Source organism: Oryctolagus cuniculus, chromosome 13 (genome assembly GCF_051225735.1).
Source record: "Oryctolagus cuniculus isolate XC-2025 breed Fujian yellow rabbit chromosome 13, ASM5122573v1, whole genome shotgun sequence".
In the NCBI taxonomy this organism is placed as follows: Eukaryota; Metazoa; Chordata; class Mammalia; order Lagomorpha; family Leporidae; genus Oryctolagus; species Oryctolagus cuniculus.
In genome coordinates this window covers 52969490-52982852 of record NC_142879.1, presented here as the reverse complement: position 1 = coordinate 52982852, position 13363 = coordinate 52969490, and the positions used below count along the sequence as shown (strand labels likewise).

Genomic DNA, 13363 nt, shown 5'->3' with positions numbered 1-13363 from the left:
ATAGAAGCCACGTCTTCCCAAAGGCAGCTCAGGGATAGGACTACCAGACTCACTGCCCATTGTTTAAAAAGTGATCCTTTCCCTGAGTCTCCTCTGTACCTGTTCCTATGCTTTCAGAGTTCAGTAGCTCTGAAACAAATTCAGAGGCTGGTGCTATGGCACAGTGGGTTAATCTCATATGGCACCTGTTCGAGTCCCAGTTGCTCCACTTCCAGCCCAGCTCTCTGCTAATGTGCCTTAGGAAAACAGTGAAAGATGGCCCAAGTGTTTGGGCCCCTGCAGACATGCAGGAGTCCTGAATGAGGCCGCTGGCTCCTAGCTTCGGCTTAGTCCAGCACTGTGGTGATTTGGGGAGTGAACCAGTGGGTGGAAAATTTTCTTTCTCTGTGTGTCTTTCTCTCTCTCTGCCTTTAAAGTAAATAAAATAAATCTTAAAAAAGGACAGAATTCACAGAAGGAACCTGTGTAACTGTCATGGGGAATCCTCATTAGAATGGGAGAAATCTGAACTTCGACTTGCATTCTAGGCCCAATCTTCTTACTCTCTCTGCAGTGACATTTTTCACTGTCAAATGAGACTGCAAGTTCATGCATGATCCTGATTTCTGAATGGTAATTCAGAATTGATAATCATCAATTAACTGCAAAGGATGCTTTTGTAACCTTGAGAAAGAGTAAAAGATATACAAACAATTGCTCCTTCATCCCCCAAGTGCTTCTCCCTGTGAATATTGAAATTTTTATTGTCTGCCCAGCACAGACTGCTAAATAGTTGTTTCCAATGACTCTTTATCCCCATGACTGACACAATATATTGTGAAAGGCCAACCAGAGATGGTTTGAGTAACTTCTCATTTTCCTCTATGGAATATCAGTCATGGCTGCAGGGAGCAAGAGAGAGAAGATAAGCAATTTTGAATATAAAATGCCTCCCAATGCTGCCATCATTTAAATTTTCCTGTAATGAAGTTCAATTTGATTGCTGGTAATGTTTTAATATACCACTGTTGAAAGAATCAATGAAGTTTCCTTTTCCTTCTGAGCCTGAAGAATATTGAGATTTTTTCAAAAGTCAGGACACTTCATGAGACCTTCAAAGTAAGTCATTAGACTCCTACAGGCTCACTTAATCAGACTGCCTACTTCTAAATTATAGTCTTCAATTGAGTAGAAAATGAAACTTGGTACTTTCAATGAAGAGGGCAGGATCGATACCCCCATTTCAAGCAGTGGAATCAATATTTGCCTGCAAGAATCTTTCATTCCACTGAAAATTATACCCATTTGGCCTCTGGTTTTCTTATTTCTCCTTCAATTCGAGCTAACTTGTATAAGAATACCAATAGCTAGGTTTCTTGCAGTTCCTACCAAGTCATCACTACAGAGAAAACTGAGCCATGTGCCCACAGCTCAACAATGACATCTTGAGACAACTCAAAGGCATGTGAATCCTTAGTCTCTGATAATGCAGCATACACTTGCTTAGGTCCAGTATTATCTTCTTTACCCTGATGGGAGAGTTTTAATTAAGTGCTGAAAGGGTTACCTAAGAAATCTACCACATTATCCAACATTCTAAGGAAATTGATAAAAAGTAAGAACAAAGGAAAGTCTATCTTTTAACCCCCATTCCCAAGTTCATGGCAGCTTGGAAAGAAACACATATGCATGTACACTCACACAGACCACCCACATGCTTCAGGGTATTACGGCTGGCTGATTAGAAGCTAGCTCTCCTAGAATAAATATCTTGCCCCTCTCTCACTACTAGTCTCCATGGCCTCTATTCACATGCAAGGGGTTCTGCTTGCAACCTGGGGGAGAAGGAAGGGTTTAGTCAAGGGTAAATCTGAGGGGGAGAAGAGGAATGAGGACAACATAGGAGATGAGACTCAGGGCATCTGTTCTTTTCCTTTGAACTAAATTTCAGCAATTATAATAAGCAGGGATGAGCCTTAGAGGTAAGCAGTCTGTTTTCACAGCAGAAGTTCTGGACTGGAGATGAGACTGACAGAGCTGTTTTTACGTAGATATTATCTGAGGCTCCAGTCACATGCAGTGATACTTTGGGACCCAGATAACATACAGTATGGCATGGAGATGGTTGGAGGGCATTTCTCTAATAGAATTCTGAAGAAAATCTGCATTCTGAGGGCAGGACATTTGGCAGCATCATTAAATCATTTTCTTGGCTCTTCTTGATTGGAACATGCAGTGGGGCTGTGGTGAGAGATCAAGTGTGTTCAGCAGCAACAGAGAGGAGGAATACCTTGCATGCCTTGTAATGGCCTCAGGAGACCAACTAGTTTCAGAGATATATCACACTGAATTCTGAAACCTATTAAGAGTTAACTGGAAATCCCTGTGAAAATAATCTTGAGTTAATGAACAGGTGAAAGGTTGTAGTTATGATATTTCCCATAAATGAATGTCACCTGGTAAGGCAGACAGTACTTTGGAGATGCACATTCACACATACATGTGTTCACAGCACACAAACATATTCATGTTTTCATGACTGCATTCACTGGCAAGCACATTCGTAGTGAGTGGCTATTCTATGTACATCTCTGCACTAGGAATTTCAGAGACTAAATGAAAAGTTGGAAATTGACTTTTGGTTCAGTTTAGCAAATGGGCCACATTTGTTTATCTCCTTTCTCTACCAAACCCTGATAAAATTAAATAAAACAAAAATTTAAAGTTATTCTGGGAGGAGCCAAAAACAGGAGTGGTGAAGAGAGCAAACGAAAGAGTTGAACTTATGTTTGGACTTGGAAGAAGAATAGAGGCTTAGATGGAATAAGTTACATGGCAGCCTTGCAAAGGGAAGTATGATGGAAGTGGACTCACTGGATACCTGCAGGTGCATCAGCAGGAGGTATCATGGACAGCAACATAAACTAGAAACAGGGGACTTTGTATTTGGAATCTGTTGGTCTTCCCCAGACCTCATTATAAGGATCCCTCCGTCTATTCCCCTGAATGGGATTGAATTTATTTTCTGGAAAAATTAGAGACATATTGAATTCTATGACACTGGGTGGAAGAGGATGTGGTATGGAACTCCAGGAACAGTGAGCATCTCCAAAATGAACCAAGAGAATTTCAACTTATTTCTTCTTATCCCATTTCCTGATGACTCGTGGGCCAATATATGCCCTCCCAGGAAAGATGCCCATGGTTCTTTTGTGGAGAAACAGAATGGCCCCTTGTTGAGAAAAAGCCTCAACCCAGTCATTTTTTTTTTTTTTTTTGACAGGCAGAGTTAGTGAGAGAGAGAGAGACAGGGAGAAAGGTCTTTCTTCTGTTGGTTCATCCCCAAATGGCTGCTATGGCCGGCCCGCTGCACCAATCCTAAGCCAGGAGCCAGGTGCTTCCTCCTGGTCTCCCATGCAGGTGCAGGGCCCAAGCACTTGGGCCATCCTCCACTGCCTTCCCCAGTCATTTAATGGCTCCCCAACAAAAAGTTCCATTCACTGCCGCATCTTCCCAGTTGATCCTTGGGAAGAAAGCCATCCAAGAAAGAACTTCCACCAAACATCTAGGTCCTCTTACATAGGAATGGACAGAGATAGGAAAGCATTTGAAAAAAGTCTTAAATGAAAATTAGAAAAAACAAAACAGCAACATAAGAAAAGTAACTTGGAGAAAAATCAGAGACAGCACTGGCAAAAGATGAAAATGAAAACAACAAAACAAACCATAGTAAATACTGAGAGAGAGAGAAGAGATATTCCACCCATAAAATACAAACAGGTTGCTCAGAAAAAGGAGCAATCAGTGAGACAAAGAAAAGAAGCCCGTGGAAATGAAATGTGTGGCTATACACAAAGGTCAGTATGGCTGCCAGAGTTCTTCTCAGGCCCCAGAGCTGGTGGCCCCCATATTTCAAGTGTCAGATGCTTCACATGTTTTGTTCTCAGTAACTTTCTAGGTTGCCATTCCTGGTCTCTGTACCAATACCATCTGGTTGTTGTGCTAGGAAGAGATGCCTCGGGGGGGCCAGGAGAACATGCAAGGAGCTGCTTACCTGAGGTATAACAGATCTGAAACAGGTTGTAGTAAGACTGCTGTACATCTTCTTTTGCTGAGTAATTGCAAAACATGGAAATTCCAGATTCTTGTAACAGCTTCCAGTCCATAGTTTGAAGGTGTTATAGCTTTGTGTTAACTCAAGCTGAAATCAAAGAAATTAGTCTTTTATTTTAAAAATCTCAATTTTGATACAATCTCCTGCATAATTCATCTCTTCTCATAACAATTTTCTCTAAGTTTTAAGCCCAAACTTAGAGGCTTAAAACAACACATATTTATTCCCTAAGTCAAAGGTCAATGGATCTGCATAGGGTGGGCTAGCAGCTCAGCACTCTTGGTTTTGAACTCCAAGCTCTAGTGGTTTCAGATCTGCTCCATTATGTTTCATACCTCTTACATCAGCAGATACCTGGGGCTTATGATCTCTCCTTGTGTTTCACTCTTGGGCCCAGCCTAAAGGTTCAGCTTTAGAACCTGCTTTGGGAATGCTATTCACTCAAGCACAAGAGTCAAAGTCCATCCATACAGGCATGTTTCAAATTTCTGCTTACATTTTTTCAACTAACATCTCAGTGGCCAAAGTAAACAACATGGCAAAATCCAAAGTGAAGGTGCAGGGGACTGGACCTTTCACTCAGAGGCCAGAGTAAATGGCTAGCATGAGGATATGTAAGGCTGCTACCAGAGAGTAAGGAATTGGAACCAATAATTTGATGTACACAGTCTGCTCTATTGGCCCCAATTATTCACATATACTCCCAAATTTCACTCACTAACAAAGTCTTGCAAAGTTACAACATCTGACACCAAGTTGGATTCTCACAAGTCCACATAGATAGATAGATGGATAGATATAGACACAGATAATACAGATATAGATATACAGACATAGCATAGATACCAATATAGATTTATAGAGATATAATCTTCCTTTCACATACCCAATACAACATGATGGAGCAAAGAAGGTGACTACAACAAACACCTCCATTTGAAAAAAGGAAGAATAAGGAAAACTGAGCAGTCATCAATCCACAGGAAACTTGATATCTGCCTACTTTAACAATGCCAGTCCCTCCACACTGGAGGTAAAGGGGTGCTCCTTGATTGGGCTAGGTTCTGTTCTCTAGAGTGGTTCTCCACTACCTTGTTTTCCATGGCTCTGTCTCCATCCTCTAAAAAAGTTGTCCATCTCCCTCATACACTCTGACCACATTGGAAGAGGGCATTAGTTAACTTTCCTTCTTGACAGTGAGAATACTTATCAGTCTGTAGGGTTTCTGCCTATAGAAACATTACCCTATTGATGATTTCCATGTGGTTCTGTTAACATTCACATTCACTCTCTAGCCACCATGCTCCACATGTTCTCCAATGGAGCCACAGGTGCCCCCCTAGAGTCCCAATCATTCTAGTTTTTGAGTCATCCCTGCCCCAACCATTGGAACTTGTATAAAGCAAACTGGGAGCACAGTGGGTTCATTAAATCTGCAATATTTCTGAGGACAAGCCCCACCACCACACCCCAGCCTACCTCCCCAGGGATTGATTTTGGATAGTCACCTTGCCCTTAGTCACAGCTGTGTCTTCCTCTCCTTCTCTGTTAGCCAAAATTCACCCAGACTGGAGGATTCCTCACCTGCTCATGTTCTGCTTGCTTCCATGCTGGTGCCCTTCTAAGCGTGGCTTTATTCCCTGGCTGGGTCACAATGCTGCCTAGCTTGCCTGGGCCCTGATGGCCAAGCCTGTTGCCTGGAACTTTTGCCAAAACTGGCATCTACCTGTGCTCTTGATATTTGACACAAAAGATTTCTGAGTTGCTCTTGACATTCAGCACATTTACCCTACCCCTGTCCTCTAGGTAGTCAACCCTCCATTCCTGACCATTTCTCATTAACAGCCTCATGTAGGTCTTGTTAAGTTCAGTAGGTCCAAAATGAGTCCACTGATTCATTGCTCAGTGAAAGTCATTATTTACCTAGTGAAGTTCTTGTTTTTTGCTTTCAACATCTCATGTCAGTTTTCAAGGATTTATTGAATTTCTTTCATTTATTTGAAATGCAGAATGACAGAGAAAGAGAGAGCAGAGAGAAGGAGAGATATTATCTTCCATTAACTGGTTCATTCCCTAAATGGCTGTGACAGTCAGGGTTTGGCCAGAAGCTAGGAACTCTATCCAAGTCTCCCACATGGTTGGCAGAGGCCCAAGTACATGCTCCATCTTCTGCTGCTTCTCCCGGTGCATTAGCAGGGAACTGTATCAAAGGCAGAGTAGCCAGGACTCAAACCAGTGATATAATATGGGATACTAGCATTTCAGGTGGCAGCTTAACCCACTATGCCACAACACTGGCCCCAAATTTATTGAATTTCTTAGGTTGTTCTAGCAAAAAAAATTGTTTATTCTAAAGATAAGCAATTTGAAGGCCCTTCGCCCTGAAAAATAATTCCCTACAGCATTCAAGAATAATCTTACAAAGATAATGTATGTTATTGAGATAAACTGTGACACAGCATGTGGACCTTGGAGGGAATGGAACACTGGCATGATGGTGAAGAAAAATAGGGATTCCATGGAATGGGATTCAGATGTTGTCTTGTGTTTGGAAGGCAAATGTGACAGGTGTAAAGTTAATGAAGCACAGGCTCCTGTGGTTTGGGTTCTTTGATTAGTATGATGAGAACAACCATATTAGCAGTTCTATTTTCCCTCCTGAATTCAGCACAGCCATGATATTCTGGAGCCTGAAGCTAGTATCATTTGGAACATCTCTTCCAAAAAACAATTACAGAATTAAATATGAAAGTAATTGTTTTAGAATGTATAACAAATTCAAAACAAATTACTGGAATGTAGAAAATTCAGGTCTGTTTTCTTCTGAGATCTCTTTAGAATATTTCTCAGTAATTTATCGAGAGATACTTCCTATTGCAATCTTAATTTCCTTCCCATCCAGAAGATTCTATGGCTTTCACCCTCTTCCAATAGGTGAGCTCCTGGGCAGATGAGAGTCTCTGGGGGCTCAATGTTTACATGCTTCACAGTCAATGTACTTCTGATGCAGAGCACAAACATGACCTAATGAGAGCATCTATGCCTTGATACCAGGGCTGGTTTCATGGGTATGCAAACTGTGCTGTTGCTCTGGGCCTGTGTTCAGAAGATCTCTGTGCTTTGTTTAATGCTCTGCTGTCAACCACCATGCAAATATTCTTAATCAATTTGTCTTTCAACTGATATTTGCAAGTGAAGTTGGTGGGATAACAGAGCACGTGTATAAGTACATGGCCACTTCCACTCCTTGCCATCCCGTTCATACGTAGCATTTCTGCATCTGCAAGCACAGAATTCGGATGGATCCTGGATGTTTGGGAGACTGAAAGCAGTACAAGGCAAGCATGCTGTGTTTATGCATAAGCTAGGGTTCTGATAGCCATGGGAAGCCTTGACTATTGTTGAAATCATAAAGAGGGCAACGGCATTCTAGAAAACATGAATAACTAAGAGATTCTCTCATAGTCTTCCTTACTTATGTAATAACTTCGTAAGTTGGCCAATCACTTATACTGAAAATGACCTAGCAGGAATGGGAAAGATAGGGCAACTAGAATCTCTTTTTCTTTCTGTCCTTCCTTACTCATTACCAAAAGTAGAGTGTTGTAGGGCTGGCTGGCGCTGTCGCACAGCGGGTTAATACCCTGGCCTGAAGCACCGGCATCCCATATGGGCACCGGTTTCTGTAGGAAACAATTCTACTAAACAACATGGGAGAAGTAATTCAAAATTTTCAAAACAGATTTTTTTTAAAAAAATATGTATGTATTTATTTATTTGAAAGTCAGAGTTACACAGAGAGAGGAGAGGTAGGGAGAGAGAGGTCTTCATCTGCAGGTTCACTCCCCAATTGTCCACAAGAGCTGAAGCTGGGCTGATCCAAAGCCAGGAGCCAAAAGCTTCTTCCAGGTCTCTCACACCAATGCAGGGGCCCAAGGACTTGCTTTCCCACAGCAGAGAGCTGGATCGGAAGTGGAGCAGCTGGGTCTCAAGCTGATGCCCAATATGGGATGCCGGCACATCAGACCAGGGCGTTAACCTGCTGTGCCACAGTGCAGGCCCCTCAAAGCAGATTAAATGAACAATTGAGACTCCAAATTGCCATTTAGTATGCCTTGTATTGTAAGATATAACCTCTCCTAACCTATGGAATGTTAAACTGAAACCAAAGAGAGTCAAAGCCTCCCATAATTCAATATGCCACTATTTTCTAGTTGTACCAAAAAATAACAACCAGCAAATGCTTTCACCTTTTAAAAATTCAAGATGAGGTGGGCTTCTCTCCATTTTAAAAATGTTTCTAGAGCTACTAAGCTTGCATTTACAAAATAGTTGATAAAAATATTCCTCTGGGTTGTACAAGAAGGGAGACAGGGACCACTGATAAGACATGGTGTATGATATTAATCAGATGTGGCTTCTTTCTCGTCTGCTTCATCAGAGGCTGGGCATGGCAGATCAAGGGGAAAATAGTGAGCAAACGCTTGATTTTTGTCATTGCTATGATCTTTAAAATCTTAAGCATTTAAAACACAATGTAGATTTTACTTGTATCCAAATACCACATCTTAAAATTACAATCCTCATTATTTCTAAATCCTATGTTGATGGATTTGCCTATTGCCAAAATTTTTCAAAACCCCCAAATCAATACTTGTGGCACTTTCCATGTTCATGCATGGACACCCAGCAGTGACAAATGTGAGCTGCTGCACACATATATTCCCAGCCGAGGTCATTCTGTCCTCTTTCGGTTCTTGTCAGTGATTTTACTTTGGGCCTCTAGGCATCATGTCCCAGTGACGTCTATTGCTGCAAAGCGCCTTATGGAGAAAATACATGTGCTGGGCACATATGTTCAGGATGTGCTGTTCATCATGAGTATAACATTAATGAGTCATAACATTAATGAGTCAACAACACTAAGTAACATGTCTATAAACAGAAACACACAAAAAAAGCTACATACTGGTTAGCTGATGAGAATGGGATCAGAGGCTGACGTGAACCTAATCTTGAAGGTGCAGTTGTTAGGTATTTACAGCAATCTTACCATAAACACTACTGAGAATATGGAGAATCAACAATAATTTGATAGCATGTACTAGGTCAATTCTTTTGTAATTAGAACTGCATTTGTAATGTGATCTTAGTATCATGTATTTGATGTGGTTAGAACTAAGAAGGAAAATGTTGCAAAGTTCAGATAAATTATGATCACAGGGGCTGGCATTGTGGCATAGCAGATTAAGCCTCTGCCTGCAATACCGGCATCCCACATGGACATGGATTTGAGAACTGGCTGCTCTACTTCTGACCCAGCTCCCTGCCAACATGTCTGGGAAAGCATCAGAAGATGATCCAAGTACTGGGGTCTCCCATGTGAGAGACCTGGAAGAAGCTCCTGGCTTCAGTCCAGCCCAGCTCCAGCTGCTGCAGCCATTTGGAGTGTGAACCACCAGATGGAAGACTCTCTTTCTCTCTCTCTCTCTCTCTCTCTCTCTCTCTCTCTCTCTCTCATTTTTAGTTTCTCCATTTTTGCAGGCAAATCTTTAGGTTCTTGTTTAGCCACCTTGGCCTGTTTTCCCCTTTGCTTCCCTTTTCCTCTTTGCTTGCAGTTTTTTGTCTGATAACTCTTCCCGTCGGCCTTCTTGGGCTTCACTCCCACTTTTGCGAGAGCCAGCTTTAAGACCTCCTCTTGAACTCCTCCTTCACCACCCGCTCTGCAGAGCTACCCTTCCTCTAGGGCATCTTGGTGGTGGGGAGGGAACATGCTGGGTGCCAGCGGGTTATGGCGCAGCGAGAGCCTTGGTGAAGCTGGGCTGCCTGGCTGCTGCTGCTCCTCCCACCACCCCAACTGCTACAATATACACTTTTGATTTAGTTTTATTTTTCACAATTACTTTGGCTACTCTTGTATAAAGAGTATGTATTCACTGTTTGGCTTTGTACCATTTTAGTTACCTAGGGTCAACCATGTTCCCAAAATAGCAAATGGAAAAGGTGCCGTCGCTGTGATGCAGCAGGTTAAAGCCCTGGCCTGAAGTGCCAGCATCCCATATGGGCGCCAGTTCTAGTCCCGGCTGCTCCTATTCTGATCCAGCTCTCTGCCTGGGAAAACAGTAGAAGATGGTCCAAGTCCTTGGGCTCCTGCTCCTGCGTGGGAGACCTGGAAGAAGCTCCTGGCTCCTGGCTTTGGATCGGCGCAGTTCTAGCTGTTGCAGCCAGTTAGGGAGTGAACCAGTGGATGGAAGACCTCTGTCTCTCTCTCTGTAATTCTGTCTTTCAAATAAATAAAATGAATCTTTTAAAAAAATAGTAAATGGAAAACTCCAGAAATAATCAATTCATGAGTTTTAAATATGTTTTTACTATAGCATACTATTATAATTATTCCATTTTATTATTATTATTAATTACTTTCCTTAATTTGTAAGTTAAACTTTACCATAGATGTGAATGTGAAGGAAAAAGCATAGCATGAAGACCATGACTGAACTGATGCTGAAGCTAAGAGCTAGGAATTCAATCAGGGTCTCCCACTTGGATAGCAGGGACCTAGCTACTTGAGCTATCACCTGTTGCCTCCAGGATGCACATCAGTAAGAAGTTGGAATTGCTCTAACCCAGTTCTCTGAGCTGACATGTGACATCTTAACAAGTGTCTTAAATTGTTAGACCAAAGACCTGCTCCAGCACCATATATTTTAGAACTGGATGATGGGCCTGGCTTCAGACAAGGGTCTCGTGGCCATTGACAGGATTGGTGTGTGTACTGTATGCTAGCACCCAGGAGGTAGTAGATGTCATTGTACTCTGCCCTGGGCTCAGCAGTTCTGTTTCAAAGAACAACAACCACATGTGTGCACGTGAACTACCCAAGGCTGACTCAGTGCCCTCTGGTGTTCTCCATTGCTCTCTCAAGAACATGGGCCAACAGGGCCATGCTCACAGAAGACACACGTGAGACTGTGACTCAGGAACAATACTCATTTTTGACCTGCTGGTAGTGAAAGGCCACTGTCATGGCCAATGGTCTCACAGACGTCATTCTACTTGGAATATCACAGGCACAACCCTGTTTGGATCAAATCTCCCAGGGAGAGAATCCTAAGAGAGGAAGGGTAGATTTCCTTCTAATAAACCATATGTACTTAAGCAATTAACTAGCAAAATTCAGCATCACCTTCATAACATTATTGTTATTTGGCCACCATGTTTAGGGTGTGGCAGTGATTAGAGAGGGAAGATGCTTAGTGGGAAGCTGAGTAGTGGATGGGGGCCTTTGATGTCATTCGTTTACCCAACAAATGTGTGTTGGGCATTTACTGTGCAGTAAGGGCCACATCTCTTGAAACCAGAATGTGCGTAGTTCAAGGGAAAGCAGCTAGAGCCACATGCATGGGAACAAGGTCAGCTGGGAAGGGAATCTGGGCAGCGAATGGCTCTGCCCCTGACCAGGTGAAGAGAGGCCTCTCAGGGGAGGGATGTTGGAGAGGAGGGGCTGAGTCAGCTGGCAAGGCTGTTGCAGGGATGCAAGTGGGAGACCATGAGGGTCCCCCTCCACAGCAGTGGCCCTTAGAAGACATTGAAAACACAGTGAGGAGGGAGAGGAGCACAGCTTGTGGCAGCACCCAGGCCGTTACTCACAAAGCCTGTTTCAGACACGTAGGGGGTGAGAAATCTGTTACAAACACCCCCAGAGCTATAACCAACCACCCTAGAATTTAGCAGCCTAAAAACACAGTCACTGATTTGCTCCTGATTTCAGTTGGGCTTGTTTGTAAACTTGGGTCCTCAGCTGAGATCAGCTTCCCCTGCACTTGGTTTCTTTTCTTCAAGGATGACAACAGCGTGGAGAAAGGGGGAGAGGGAAGCTGCAAAGCCCTGAGCTCAGGACTCACAGCATCACTGTACAATTATACCCAGACAGCCTCCATCTACAAAGTCAGCCAACCACAGATCTGGTACTATGTAGTTAGTCCTATGATGGGTGCATCTGTGCTGAACATGTGCAGACTGCCTTTCCTTGTCTTTATTCTGTGAACAACAGTGTAGCAACTACTTACACAGCATTCACATGGTATTAGATATTATAAGAAATCTAGAGATGATTTAAAGAAAATGGGGAGATATACATAGGTTGTATGCAAATATTAGAACATTCTATGCAAGAGAATTGAGCACCTCAGATTTTGGTGTCCACAGATGCTGTCGTTTGAATATGATTTGTCGCTCAGAGATTCATGTGTTGGAAGCTTGCTTCTTGCTCTGGTAATGCAAGAGGTGGTGGTGCCTTGAGGAGGAGGGGCCTTTGGGAAGGTGATTAGGTGCAAGCCTGAGAAGGAATTAATGCAGTTCTCCTGGGACTCCCATTAGTTATCATAAGAGTGGGTAACGATGAGATCACCCCATACTCTTGACTTCTTCTGCACATGGCTGCTTCCCTGCCTACTTCTTTATCACTCAGATGTCTCTCCTACCACATCCCTTTATTTACTTATTTCACTTTTTCTTCTGGGTGTCAAAAAAGTTTTCATGAAGATGAATCCTCAGCATTGCTATACTTGGAGCTCCTCTAACCTTTCTTGGAGATTAAGGTCAATTACAAGTATAAGCTTTCAGATAAAGGAAATATTGTCTACACAATGGAATATTACTCAGCCAAAAAAAAAAAGGAATGAAATTCTGACATATGCAACAAAATGGATGGAATAAGAGATCATTATGCTAAGTGAAATAAGGCAGACCCAAAAAGAGAAATATCATGTTTCCTCTTATTTGTGGAAGTTAATAAAAGAGTAAAGAGTATAAAAATTGTGTGGATGTCCTATCATTTGATATATAGTTATAAATACTGCTTCCATGAGTCATACTGTGCATGACAATATACCCTTCTTTCCCCACATTATCATTACCATTATCATGAATCTCTCACTTCGTGATATTAATATCTGTTTTTGAGAAAAATAGTATATGTGTGCATATATAATGTCTAGACAGGAAGTGGCAAAATTTTTAAAATTGTGAAATTTTAAAGCGAAAAGTTTAAACAATAAACTTATTTTTTCAAAGCATAGGCTAGTCCTCTCCAAGTAGTACATGAATAACAGAAGTGGCGAGAGTAAGTTATCAGCACGTGAGCGTATTTATCAGTGATGCAGCATGAGAGTGCTTCAAAAAGTTCATGGAAAATGGAATAAAATTTTGTTTCAAAATATTTTTTAAAATCTCTGGCATAATACACATTTCTCATGAACTTTTTGAAAC

The 13363-nt window shown here is 42.1% G+C and overlaps 1 long non-coding RNA gene across 1 annotated transcript in view; it reads right to left on the bottom strand.

The window, feature by feature from the left end:
- Nucleotides 1-4033: 4033 nt before the first annotated feature.
- The window catches only part of LOC127483487 (uncharacterized), a 30409-nt gene continuing 21079 nt past the window's right edge, over nt 4034-13363 (bottom strand). Inside the window, exon 3 of the long non-coding RNA XR_007909792.3 lies at nt 4034-4180. This is a non-coding gene — a long non-coding RNA (uncharacterized LOC127483487). The remainder of the gene's footprint in view (nt 4181-13363) is intronic.